Below are 15,003 nucleotides of genomic sequence, written 5' to 3'. Positions count from 1 at the left end.
AACCCCAATGACTGTCTGGAAGCTCTGCAAAAACTCTCAGGTCCTGTATATAAGCAGCTGTATAAAAACCCACATTGGCTTGGATGATATGACAGATGATATTCCAGTTCAAAGCAGATATTGTGGGTGATCTGCCTTGATATTTTGGGTTATATGGCTGTGGAAAGGCCCTCAATCACAAGGGAAGGAGATAAGATTGGAACAATCCCTTGGGGTTTTTTGTGGGTTTTTATTTGTTTGTTTGTTTGTTTGTTTTGCAATGATTGTAGAGGAAGGCCTTATTGATATCTGCCAGTTTACTATGCAGTTGAAGCGGGGACCCACATTTTGCTATAATTTTTCACTGATTCCTCTTCCCCATAGCTGAATAAAATCCTACATTTTCTGCTTTGAATTGGAATATATGGCAGTGAGGACTCAAGACCCTTCCACACAGCCATAAAACGCAAAGGCAGGAAACCCCACTATATCTGTTTTGAACTGGATTATCTTTGTTCACACTGCCATATATTCCAGTTCAAAGCAGAAAATTCTGGGATATATTGCTGTGTGGAAGGGCCCTGTATAACCCAATTCAAATCAGATATTGTGGGATTTTGCCTTTATATTCGGGGTTATACAACTGTGTGGAAGGGCCCTGAATATCTCCTCCAGGACCCTTCCACACAGCCCTATATCCCAGAGCATCCAGTCAAGAAATCCCACATTATCTGCTTTGAACTGTGTTATCTGAGTCCACACAGATAATGTGGGATTTTCTGCCTTGATATTCTGGGATATTGGGCTGTGTGGAAGGGCCCCGTTTGTGGCAGCCACAAAAAGGACCTTTCGGGAGTATAACAACTACTTTCAAAGTAAGTACCTCACAATTAAACAGGAAAAAACACTTTCAAACCAGGAACAAAACATTTTTCGATTTTTGTTACATGATGTTGTGAGTCTTTAAGGTGTTTTTTTGTGAGGTGGGCTCTAAACAGGCTTAAGGATCTCAGATTCATTGGATTCAAGTCACCCCCTTCCACGTTTGGCAACATAGGGCTCTTCCACACAGCCATATAATGCAGGAAATCCCACAATATCTGCTTTGAACTGGGATATCTGAGTCCACATTGCCATGTATTCCAGTTCAAAGCAGAAAATGTGGGATTGTATTCAGCTGTGTGGAAGGGGCCATAGAGCCTCCCGGAAAAGGTTTCTGAATGTTCGCAAACTTTTGAGCCCTCGATTTTCCCCTGGTTTACTCCCTTTACAGCACAAACCTACCCAGGAGTAGGTCCACCGTGGCCCTTACTCCAGGGGACATGTGGTTTATTGGGCTTGCTGCCTCAATGCCACTCACTCCAGTGTGGGATCCCAATCCCAACCATTCGGAGGCAACAAACTCAGGTGGAACCGGGAAATGAATTAATTGAATAAAGTGAAGAGGATGGGATTTACTCCCGAGGAGGAGGCACACTTCGGCTTGCCTTGGTCTCCTACTTGCCATCTAAACCTATGAAGGCGTGTATTGAGAGGGAAGTAGGGCCCTTCCACGCAGCCCTATATCTCAGAATATCAAGGCAGAAAATCCCACAGTATCTTCTTTGCACTAGGTTATCTGAATCCACACTGCCATATATTCCATCTCAGAGCAGATATTATGGGATTTCCTGCCTTGATATTCTAGGTTATATGGTTGTGTGGAAGGGCCCGTAGTCAGGTTTAGTCCATGCAGAATCTTAAGCATTGTCATAAAACTCTTGTCTCAGTGTTTACATTGTCTGGATCTGCAACGGAGGTTGGATCTACATTGCTATATAATAACGGAGTTGCATGGTGTGTGTTCAGGGTAGATCCATATAATCACGCAGTTCAAGCTCCTTTAACAAGGCCCCTTCTACACTGACATATAAAATCCAGATTATCTGCTTTGAACTGGATTATGTGGCAGTGTAGAAGGGGGGCTGAGTCTAAACTGAGGCTGTATTTTCAGATGATGAAGTTTCAGGAGGCTGTGTAAGTGCATTGCACTGGATTACATAATAACACTATGTAACAAAATCTGAAAAAAAAGTCTGTTCCTGGTTTGAAAGTGTTACTTCCAGTTGAAATTGTGCGTACTTACTTTGAATGTAGTTGTTTTACTCCAGAAACGTTTTTGCGGCTGCCGCAAAGGATGACAGCTGAATTAAATCCCACATTATTGGCTTTGAACTGGGATAAATGGCAGTGTGGGCTCAGAGAACCCGACATTGTGGGATTTTCTGCCTTGATATTCTGGGTTATAGGGCTGTGTGGAAGGGCCCTGTGTTAAATTGGGTTGCTGTGCGTTTTCCGGGCTGTTTGGCTATGTTCCAGAAGCATCCTCTCCTGAATGTACGTCAGGCATCCTCAGAGGTTGTCAGGTATGTTGGAAACCAGGCAAGTGGGATTTATATATCTGTGGAAGGTCCAGGGTGGGAGAAAGAAGACTTGTCTGTTTGAGGCAAGTTTGAGTGTTGCAATTGGCCAGCTTGATTAGCACTGAATAGCCTTGCAGCTGCTTTGGAAGTAATTATTAATCTCCAGATGCTTTGTTTTTGTCACAAACTATGTTGAATTAGGTGAGACTATTCACTGGAAAACTATAGCAAAATGTGCTGCAAGGTGTCATTGGAAATGTTTATATGATAGAAACAGGAGGTTTATAACTCAGGGGCCTTCCAAACAGGCCCTATATCCCAGGATCGGATCCCAGGTTTTCTGCTTTAAACTGGATTATATGAGTCTGCACTGCCAGATAATCTGGGATATACAGAAAACCTGGGATCCGATCCTGGGATATACTATAGGGCCCCCAGGATCAAAAATCGTGTTACATAGGCCCCTTCCACAAAGATGAATAAAATCCGACATTTTGTTTTGAACTGGAATATATGGCAGTGTGGACTCAGATATCCCAGTTCAAAGCAGATATCGTGGGATTTTCTGCCTTGATATTCTAAGGGCCCTTCCACACAGTCCTATATCCCAGAATATCAAGGCAGAAAATCCTACAATATCTGGGTTATCTGAGTCCACACTGTCATATATTCCAGTTCAAAGCAGTAACATGTGGGTTATTTTTCAGCTGTGCCTGAGCATGAGAGAGTTAGGGCTTGGGAACCCCTCATTTAAGAATACCCCTGCTTTCCAAACATGGTGACATGCCCTTTCTGGACAGTCACAATGATTCTTTCTTTTTAAAAAGAGAAATTGGCCCAAATTACAGGTCAATTAGAAGAACCTGGATTCTTAGATGAGTCGCATGCCCAGAATCCTGGAACTTTTGGCCTTCATTCCTTCAGGGCTGTTCTAAAATGAATGCAGCTTGACACTCCTTGAACTGTTGTGCATTTTCTGAGCTGTATGGCCATGCTCCAGAAGTATTCACTCCTGAGGTTTCACCCACATCTATGGCAGGCATCCTCACAACCTCTGAGGATGCCTGCCATGGATGTGGGTGAAACTTCAGGAGAGAATACTTCTGGAACATGGCCATACAACCCCTTGAACTGCCAAGGGTTGATGCTATGGACCCATAGACTTCTTGACAATACAATCTCTATGTAAAAGTCCTGATCCTGGAAGCCAAAACAGTTCCAAGTTCTATCCTAATCCTTCCCAGCGGAATGGATACCTAATAATAATAATAATAATAATAATAATAATAATAATAATAATAATACAAAATTTATTTTTATTTACTTTATTATGATCTTGATTTTCTCCCAAAATAGGGACTCAAAACAGCAGACAGCACAGATACAATTTTTAAAACCCAGCAAATGCACTCAAATATGAAAATACAACTTTTAATATTTAATCTTTAAATTAAATATCATTAATTTAATTTAAATGTAATTAAAATATTAGCTATTGTAAATCAAACATTAAAATAAAACAAATACTACATGGCATTTTGTTGCATAGAAGGAAAAACACACAGTGACTTTGGGAAGAGAGTTAAGCAATGGCTTTCAGCTCTGAGCCGAATTCCTGGTCTCAAATGTGTCCCAAAAGCTTGGTTTCTCAACTTCACCCCATTGAGCCATAGCAGTTTAAGGAGTTCCTTAGGCCTGGGATTAAACCTCCAGGAGACTGAGGCCCCTTCTACACTGCCAGTTATTCCAGATTATTAAATCAGATCATCCATATTATCTGCTTTGACCTGGATTATGTGAGGCCCCTTCCACACTGTCATATAAAATCCAGATTATCTGCTTTGAACTGGATTATATGGCAATGTAGACTTCTATAACCCAGTTCAAAGCAGATAATCCGGATTTTATTATCAAGTCCGATAACTCACATTATCTGCTTTGAACTGGATTATATGGCAATGTAGACCCATTTGAACTGGATTATGTGAGGCTCACTCTACACTGCCATATAAAATCCAGATTGTTGTATGTCTTTCGGGCTGAAAGACATACAACAACCCTGTGATCCTGAAAGCCTTCGACAACACAAAATCCAGATTATATGATTTGAACTGGATTATATGGCAATGTAGATCCATTTGAACTGGATTATGTGAGGCCCACTCTATACTGCCATATAGAATCCAGATTATCTGCTTTGAACTGGATTATATGGCAATGTAAACCTGTTTGAACTGGATTATGTGAGGCCCACTCTATACTGCCATATAAAATCCAGATTTATCTGCTTTGAACCGGATTATACGGCAATGTAGACTCATATAATCCAGTTCAAAGCGGATAATTTGGATTTTATATGGCAGTGAAGATCCAGTTTTTGTTCAGAGTAGGTTGTAGAATTAAAGAGTCAGTGCTTAATTGCATCTATAGAATCCTGGCAAGTGTTATTACAGTGTCTCTGGCCTTCTCTGTGCCACACCAAATCCTAGGATTCCATTGCACGCTTCAAGTAGTGTCAAACTGCGTTAATTCCACAGTGTAGGTGCATCCCGGGGGCCGGGATTCCAGCAATGACAGGGACGTGGTTTCTTGCTGGAGTGCGTGTTCCGCTGTGGAATGAAGCGAAGCCCCCGACCAAGGCCGAGGGGTCCGGACTAAAATTAGTCCTTGGCCTGCGGTTCACCCCACAGACCTATTTACGTTCAGGGCCCGGCGCTGAGGAATCCGCCCCACCAGCAAAGCCAAGCGACGGAGGAAATGCTCAAGCTGATGATGCGGGGCTAATCGGCGGTTCAAACGCAGGTCAACGGGGGGAAAGAGGTTAGGGTGGCCAAAGGTAAACACACACACGCAGAGCGCGGAATCGGGGCAGACCTCGGCAGCCTTTGGGAGACACTCAATACAGATACACATACACACCCATACAGAATTAATACTGGGGGAAAGAGGCTTTGGTGGCAAGAGGTAAACAGAGATCCTTTCTATAATATAAAATCCAGATTATTTGCTTTGAACTGGATTATATGGTAGTGTGGACTCATATAATCCGGTTCAAAGCAGAAAATGTGGATGATCTGATAATCTAGATTATATGACAGTGTAGAAGGGGCCAGAGAAAGGGGGGAGTGTGTGAACAGTGTGTATGTATATATACACACATATATGCTGGGGAAAATCAGGGAAGGGGTGTGTGCGTGCATTCACATCTACACCTACACGTATGCATACACGCATCCATACACACACACATATATTCATTCACATATATATTCACACACACCCATACACACACATGTGTGCGTCTATTGATATGTGTATGAATATATATATATATGTATGGTGTGTGTGTGTGTGTATATATACTATATATATAATATGTGTGTGCATGGATGGATGTGAATATATATGAGTGTGTGTGTGGGCGTATGGATGTGTGCGTGATGTATGGATATGTGTATGAATATATATATATATATCTGTGTGTATGGATGTGTGAATAAATATTATATATGTGTGCGTATATATATATATATATATATATATGTTTGTATGGTGTGTGTGTGTGTGAATATATATATATATGTGTGTGTACTGTGTATGGATATTCACACATATATCCATATACACATATCACGCACATATCCATACGCTCACACACACACACACACACATATATATATATTCACACACATCCATACACACACACATCACACATACATCCATACGCGCACACGCGCGCACACACACACATGCACATATATATATAATATATATTCACACACACACACATCACACACACATCCATACGCCCACACACACACACACATCCATACGCCCATACACACACACACACATATAATACATATTCACACACACATCCACACATACATATATTTACACACATATCCATACGCCCATATACACACACATATTCACAGCCACATACTCTATATACATATATATTCACAAACAAATCCACGTACACACACATATCTATGTTTACCTTTCGCCACCATCTAGGTTTAGATCTGTATTGTAGAATGAATGCAATTGGCCTCCACTTTTACTGCCATGGCTCAAGACTATGAAATCATCGCTTGAAGGGCCACCAGAACTCATCCTTGGGCAGAGAACGCGCTTCTCGAATGACAGCTCTCCTGATCCCATCGCGCTGAACCACGGCAGTTCACAGCAGAGAGGGCAGGACAAGGCTTGGACCTCCTTCCCTCCGCACTGAGATCGGAGCCTTTGAATCAGTCATGTCTATCTATCTATATATTATCTATAGACGAAGGCTTTCTTCGGTTCCTGACGAGGGATTCAAAGGCGAGGAGACGAGGCGGCGGCGAGGCTGAGCTTCCCTTGAGCGGCGTAGAAGTGAAATAATCACCCCCTTTCCCTCCTCTTCCAAATGGGGGGAGTGGGAAAGCAGCGAGCGGAGGAGAAAGAGAGGCTTTTCCGAATCACGTCTGAAGGCGCCTCCCCAAAGGAAGTTTCCTCAAATCCTTCTGGTGAGTCAGCCTTGAGATTGGAGGGCGCGGGAGGTAGCTCGGAAAACTGGGCTGTGAATTAAATAATGCATGGTGGTGATGATGATCATTAAAGAAAGAGTGTTAGCTTACCATCCTAGATTCACTTCCCTGCAATATTGTATTTGGAGACTTTTTTCCAGGGCAGAAGGAAACCTATCGGGAGAGAAGGCGCTGTCTTTTGCATCCATTCCCACCTACACTGAGCATTGAATGGCATATCTGCTTTGAACTGGATTATATGAGTCTACACTGCCAGATAATCTGGGATAATCAGATCCGGGCAGTGTAGGTCCAGCCTAGGAGCCCAATGGCGCAGTGAGTTAAAACACTGAGCTGATGAACATGCTGACGAAAGGTCAGCAGTTCGAATCTGGGGAGCGGAGTGAGATCCCGCTGTCAGCTCCAGCTTCTGCCAACCGAGCAGTTCGAAAACGTGCAAATGTGAGTACATCAATAGGTACCGCTCTGACGGAAAGGTAAGGGCGCTCCATGCAGTCATGCCGGCCACATGTCCTTGGAGGTGTCTACGGACAACGCCTGTTCTTCGGCTTAGAAATGGAGATGAGCACCAACCCCCAGGGTCGGAAACGTCAGCAGAAAATCTTTACCTCGAAGTAGGACCAGCCTCTCTGTGTCCTGCCCTTATCTCTGATGTATAGAGGTCTCATTTTCAGGGTCCCACCTCTTTTCCAAGTTTCCCCGCTGCCTCCCTGGAATATTCCCTTCCTTTATTTCCCTCCAGAATGCGTTGAGCCTGGAGGGATGTATCGTCATGGGTAACACTATTTTTTTGGGTTATACATGTCCTTTTCTAATTGGTTCTTTCATAAAAACATGGAAAAAGTTTATTCAACTAGAAAAAAACTTTGTTTTTGCGGGACATCTTGCAGCAGCCCTTGTTGCTATAGTTTTTCAATGGATAATCTCAAGTCTCAACCAGTTCAATATATGTTGTCAAAGGCAGTCATGGCCGGAATCACTGGGTTGTGAAATATATTGGAAACTAGGCAAGGAAGGTTTATATATCTGTGGAAGGTCCAGAGTGGGAGAAAGAACTCTTGTCTGTTGGAGGCCAGTGTGAATGTTGCAAATGGCCAACTTGATTAGCATTGAAAAGCCTTGCGGCTTCAAGGTCTGGCTGCTTACTGCCTGGGGAAATCCTTTGTTGGGAAGTGTTAGCTGCCCCTGATTGTTTCATGTCTGGAATTCCTCTGATTTCTAAGCGGTGTTCTTTATTTACTGTCCTGATTTTAGAATTTTTTAAATACTGGTTGCCAGATTTTGTTCATTTTCATGGTTTCCTCCTTTCTGTTGAAATTGTCCACATGCTTATGAATTTCAATGGCTTCTCTGCCTAGCCTGACATAGTAGTTGTTAAGAGCGGTCTAGCATTTCTGTGTTCTCAAATAATATACTGTCCATGAAAATGAACAAAATTTGGCTACGAGTATCAAAGGATTCTAAAATCAGGACAGTAAATAAAGAACAACACTCTGAATCAGCCAGGCCTTGAAGCTGCAAGGCCATTAAATGCAACTCAAGGTAATTAATTACAACATTCACACTTTTCTCCAGCAGACAAGGGTTGTTTCTCCCTTCCTGGGACCTTCCACAGATATATAAACCTCCTTTGCCTAGTTTCTAACAGACTTCACAACCTCTAAGGATACCTGCCTTAAATCTCCACTTCCCTATGTCCCAGGATCTGATCCGAGATTGTCTTTGAACCGAATTATATGAGTCTACGCTGCTAGATAATCTGGGATAAGGAGATAATCCGGGAATCAGATCCTGAGATATAGAGCAGTGTAGATCTAGGCTCAGGGCCTTTCCAAACAGCCATATAACCCAGAATATCAAGGAAGAAAATCCCACAAGATCTGTTTTGAACTCGGTTATCTGAGTCCACACTGCCATATAGTCCAGTTCAATGTGAATTGTATACAGTTGCGTGGAAGCGGCCTCCTTATGGGGAGAAAAAGCGGGCTATAAACATAACAACAACAATTATTATTATTATTATTATTATTATTATTATTATTATTATTATTATTGTATGATAGATATACATTACAATGATATATATATATATATATTGTAAAATAGATATGCTGGATTTCGTATCACAAAATCACAAGTCGAACACTTCCCAAGTGTCTAGGACTGTGTGATGTATTTTCGGATAATGCCCGCAGATCCCAGTAGGGTGGGATTAATAATAATAATAATAATAATAATAATAATACATCACACAGTCCTAGACACTTGGGAAGTGTTCGACTTGTGATTTTCTGATATGAAATCCAGCATATCGATCTTGTTTGCTGTGTCATAATAAAATAATAATAATAAATATTATTATTGGATGGGAGTTTGTTGTCCTTCGGCTTGCATGGAAAGAGTCAGGAGAGCTGGGATCGCACTCTCTCTGCCTCAAGTTAAATCTCCACTTTTCTATATCCCAGGATCTGATCCGAAATGGTCTGCTTTGAACCGGATTATATGTGTCTACACGGCCAGATAATCCGGAGCAAGGAAATAATCCGGGAATCAGATCCTGAGATATATAGAGCAGTGTAGATCCAGCCTCAGAGGAAGGCGAGGGCAACCCCTTTTCCTGAACACATCTAGGGGGATAGAAGGGGTCTTACCTGGCTTTGAGAGAAAGGGGGTCTCGTCTCCCTCGTTTTGTGAGTCTCCTGCGGAGGTTTTGGCTTCCTGGAAGGCATCGGGTAGGAAAAGGGAGAAAGATCCTCGCTCAAAGGGCGCTTCTCTGGGAACTCCCTCCCCCCTTTTAGCCCCCCCTCCCCAGAGACCAGGCCAAAGGTTGCCCCCTTCGTGCCAGGGGCGGCTTGGGAGTGGGCCAAAGGGCCGCAGACACGCACCGCTCTTACGCAAGCCCAAGGGCCTCCCTCTTTCTGCTTCTCTCCCTCCCTCCCTCCTTTCGCTTCCCATTCACCCAGTCACGGCAGGGCCGAGGAGGGGCGGTTGGAGGGGGGCACCGAGGCCCAGACAAAGGCGGCCATAGAATTGCATAGAGGGAAGGAAGGAAGCAAAGCATCTCCAACGCGCCTTTGCGAGAGGATGAGCAGCCAAGGGCAAGGTGCACCCACCTGGCGCCCCTTTCCGGAGGAGGAGCCCCATTGAGCGAGGCCGAGATCTGAGAACAAGGTGTGCGGGAGGCAAGGAAAGAGTCTTGGCACCATTGGGACTCATAAAAGTGCTTCGGGAGGGGAAAGGTGGCCGCGAATAAACATGAGAACTGTTCTATGACCGACTCCGGTTAGAACTAACACTGCCGTATCGTGCATGCGTTGGAATCGAATGCAGTCGAACTGCATTATAATGGAATTAAACTGCACTGAACGGCTTAATAGTGCGCTTGAATTGCATTATAATATACTTCAACGGCACTGAGCTGCTTTATACTGCACTTGAACCGCATCATAGTGCCCTTGAACTGCATTATAGTGCACCTTAACTTCATTGAGCTGTATTATAATGCACTTGAACTGCACTATCATGCACGTAAACTACACTGAAAAGCATTACAATGCACTTACATTGCATTGAATTGAGTTATAATGCACTTGAACTGCACTATTAAACTACGCTGAACTGCATTATGTACTTAAACTGCACTGAATGGCTTAATAGTGCACTTGAGTTGCATTATAATATACTTCAACGGCACTGAGCTGCTTTATACTGCACTTGAACCGTATTATAGTGCCCTTGAACCGCATTATAGTGCCCTTGAACTGCATTATAGTGCACCTTAACTGCACTGAGCTGCATTATAATGCACCAAAACTGCACTATCATGCACTTAAACTACACTGAAAAGCATTATAATGCACTTAAATTGCATTGAACTGCGTTATAATGCACTTGAACTGCACTATAATACACTTTAAACTACGCTGAACTGCATTATAATGCACTTAAACTGTACCGAGCTTCATTATAGCGCACTTGAACGGCATTGAGCTGCATTATAATGCACCTGAACTGCACTATAATGCACGTAAACTACACTGAAAAGCATGATAATGCACTTAAACTGCACTGAACTGTGTTATAATGCACTCAAACTGCATTGAGCAGCATTTTAATGAACCTAAACAGTACTGAACTGCACTATAGTGCACTTAAACGACACTGAACTGCATTATAATGCACTTAGACTGTACTGAGCTGCATTATAGTGCACTTGAAGGGCATTGAGCTGCAATATGATGCACCTGAACCGCTCTTAAACTGCATTGAATTGCACTATAATGCACTTAAACTGCATTGAGCTGCATTATAATGCACTTGAACTGCACTATAATACACAAAACTACGCTCAACTGCATTATAATGCACTTAAATTGCACTGAACTGCACTATAATGCACTTAAACTACACTGAAAGCATTATAATGCACTTACAGTGCACTGAACTGCGTTATAATGCACTTAAACGGCATTGAACTGCATTTACAACTTATTGAGCTGCATTATAGTGCACTTAAACTTGTCCCAGAGTCGGAACGAATGATTACAATTATTAGGATTATTACTACTATTACTGCTACTACTATTTAATTATTTGTATCCCGCTTTTATCTCCGGGAGGGAAACGGACACTATTCATTCTTTTGGAAGGAAAAAAAATCGGGGAGGGGGAGAAAGACAGGAAGGAAGTATTATTATTATTACGATTACTATTATTATTATTATCATCATTAATATTACCATTATTATTGTATTATCATTGTTATTTGTATCCTACTTTTATCTCCAGGATCTTCAGGATGGAAACGGATGCTACAGTTCTTTTGGAAGGAAGAAAAAAAAAATCAGAGAGGGGAGTGGGAGGAAGATAGGAAGGAATTATATTATTATTATTATATTTATTTCCATGCGGTCTTGCCGGCCACATGACCTTGGAGGCGTCTATGGACAATGCTGGCTCTTCAGCTTAGAAATGGAGATGAGCACCAACCCCCAGAGTCAGACATGACTGGACTTAATGTCAGGGGAAAACCTTTACCTTTATTATTATTATTATTATTATTATTATTATTATTATTATTATTATTATTATTATTATTTGTATCCCACTTTTACCGCCGGGATGACCTTACTGCCTGGGAGAATCCTTTGTTGGGAGGTAAGCAGTCAGACCTTGAAGCTGCAAGGCTATTCAATGCTAATCAAGGTGGCCAATTGCAACAATCACACTTCTCTCCAACAGACGAAGAGTTCTTCCTCCCACCCTGGACATTATTCCACAGATATACCAACCCCTCTTGCCTAGTTTCCAACAGACCTCTCAACCTCTGAGGATGCCTGCCATAGATGTGGGTGAAACGTCAGGAGAGAATGCCTCTGGAACATGGCTATACAGCCCGGAAAACTCACAGCAATCCAGTGATTCCAGCCATAAAAGCCTTTATTATTTATTACTATTATTAATTATTATTACTACTACTATTACTATTATTGTATTATTATTATTATTACTATTATTGTATTATTATTATTGTTACTATTACTATTACTGTATTATTATTATTGCTATTATTGTATTATTATTATTGTTACGATTACTATTACTGTATTATTATTATTACTATTATTGTATTATTATTGTATTATTATTGTTACTATTAAAGAACCCCAGTGGCGAAGTGCGTTAAAACACTGAGCTGGAGACCGAAAGGTCCCAGGTTCAAACCCCAGGAGCGGCCGCTGTTAGCTCCAGCTCCTGCCAACCTAGCAGTTCGAAAACATGCCAATGTGAGTAGATCAATAGGTACCACTCCGGCGGGAAGGTAACAGCACTCCATGCAGTCATGCCGGCCACATGACCTTGGAGGTGTCTACGGACAACACCGGCTCTTCGGCTTAGAAATGGAGATGAGCACCAACCCCCAGAGTCAGACATGACTGGACTTAACGTCAGGGGAAACCTTTACCTTTACCTATTGCTACTATTACTGTTATTGTATTATTATTATTGTATTATTATTGTTACTACTACTATTACTATTACTATTATTGTATTAATATTATTTCTATTATTGTATTATTGTTGTTGTTAATATTACTATTGTATTATTATTATTATTATTGTTACTATTACTATTATATTACTATTACTATTATTGTATTATTATTGTTACTATTACTATTATATTATTACTATTATTGTATTACAGTATTATTGTTACTGTTACTGTCACTGTATTATTATTGTTGTATTATTATTACTATTATTGTATTAATATTTTTATTGTTGCATTGTTGTTAATATTACTATTATTGTATTATTATTGTTACTATTTTATTATGACACAGCAAACAAGATAGATGTGCTGGGTTTCGTATCACAAAATCACAAGTCGAACACTTCCCAAGTGTCTAGGACTGTGTGATGTATTTATTATTATTATTATTATTATTATTATTATTATTATTATTATTATTATTATTATTTTATTATGACACAGCAAACAAGATAGATATGCTGGATTTCGTATCACAAAATCACAAGTCGAACACTTCCCAAGTGTCTAGGACTGTGTGATGTATTTTCGGATGATGCGTGCAGATCCCAGTCGGGTGGCCTTTTGCAGTTGGCAGATCGTGATTTTGTTACTATTACTATTATTGTATTATTATTTATTTATTTATTAGACTTGTATACCGCTACTCCCAGTTTGGCTCGGAGCGGTTTACGGAAATAGATTAAAACAATACACCTAACTTTAAAATAACAATAAAAGCAACAATAAAAACAGACATAGCCCCGAGTTTTTCACCCATTGAAAGCTTTATTTATTACTGTTATTATTACTATTATTGTCTTAATATCACCATCATCATCATCATCATCCCGCCTTTATCTCCGGGCTGGAGACGGACACTATTCTTTTGGAAGGAAGAAAAGAGAAGGGGAGTGGGAGGAAGTCAGGGAAAAAAGAAAGAAGGGCTGCCTGTGTTCCCCTCTCGCCGCCCCTCGGCCTGACCTATATAAGAAGCCCAGGGCTTTGCTGGTATGGGGTGCGGGGGGGGGGGGGAAGCTTTGCTAGGGGCCCTGGGTCGGAGTGTCCCTTTGCCTGGCATCCTAATGGGGAGGGGGGTGCCCGGGGAGGTGCCCTGCAGCCCCCTCCACCCTCCCCACCCCCTGCCTCCTCCTGACCCCGGGGCCCTGCGGCATTTCCCAGGCGCTGACCGGCCGGCGACCTACAGCCCGGACCGTGACATCTGAATGAACCCGGCCGGCTCCTTCGCCAAGTTCACTGTCCATCAAATAACGAGATACGGTGGTCTGAACACTGTTAATTACCGCAGGGAAGGAAGGAGGGGGGGACCTTTATTATCTCCGCAGCCATCTATTATACAGTCGTCAAGCCTGGGGAGAAGGGAGGGAGGGGAGGAGGGATGGCCAAAGAGTGAAAAGGATAATTAAAGACATCTTGGAAGGAGGTCAAGAAATTAACAGCCTCATCCCAACGGGCAAAGAGATGTCCCTGGCTTGGAAAGTGTGTTTCTTTGGGAGGGAGGGTCCACACTGGGGAAGGGTCCATCTCAACATGCATTCAAACCAGAAGATTTATTATTATTATTTATTGTATGACACAGCAAACAAGATAGACATGCTGGATTTCATATCACAAAATCACAAGTCGAACACTTCCCAAGTGTCTAGGACTGTGTGATGTATTTTCGGATGATGCACACAGATCCCAGCAGGGTGGCCTTTTGCAGTTGGCAGATCATGATTTTGTCAATGTCTATTGTTTCCAAATGCCGGCTGAGATCTTTTGGCATGGCACCCAGTGTGCCCATCACCACCGGGACCACCTGCACTGGTTTCTGCCAGAGTCTTTGAAGTTCAATCTTGAGATCCTGATAGCGGCTGAGTTTTTCCTGTTGTTTTTCGTCACCTGGGATGGCAACATCAATGATCCAAACCTTTTTCTTTTCCACAACTGTGATGTCTGGTGTGTTGTGTTCCAGAACTTTGTCAGTCTGGATTCGGAAGTCCCACAGTATCTTTGCATGTTCATTCTCCAATACTTTTGCAGGTTTGTGATC

The sequence above is a fragment of the Anolis carolinensis genome, chromosome 3 (assembly GCF_035594765.1).
Source record: "Anolis carolinensis isolate JA03-04 chromosome 3, rAnoCar3.1.pri, whole genome shotgun sequence".
NCBI classification, from domain to species: Eukaryota; Metazoa; Chordata; class Lepidosauria; order Squamata; family Dactyloidae; genus Anolis; species Anolis carolinensis.
Note: the sequence above shows the minus strand (reverse complement) of the source record.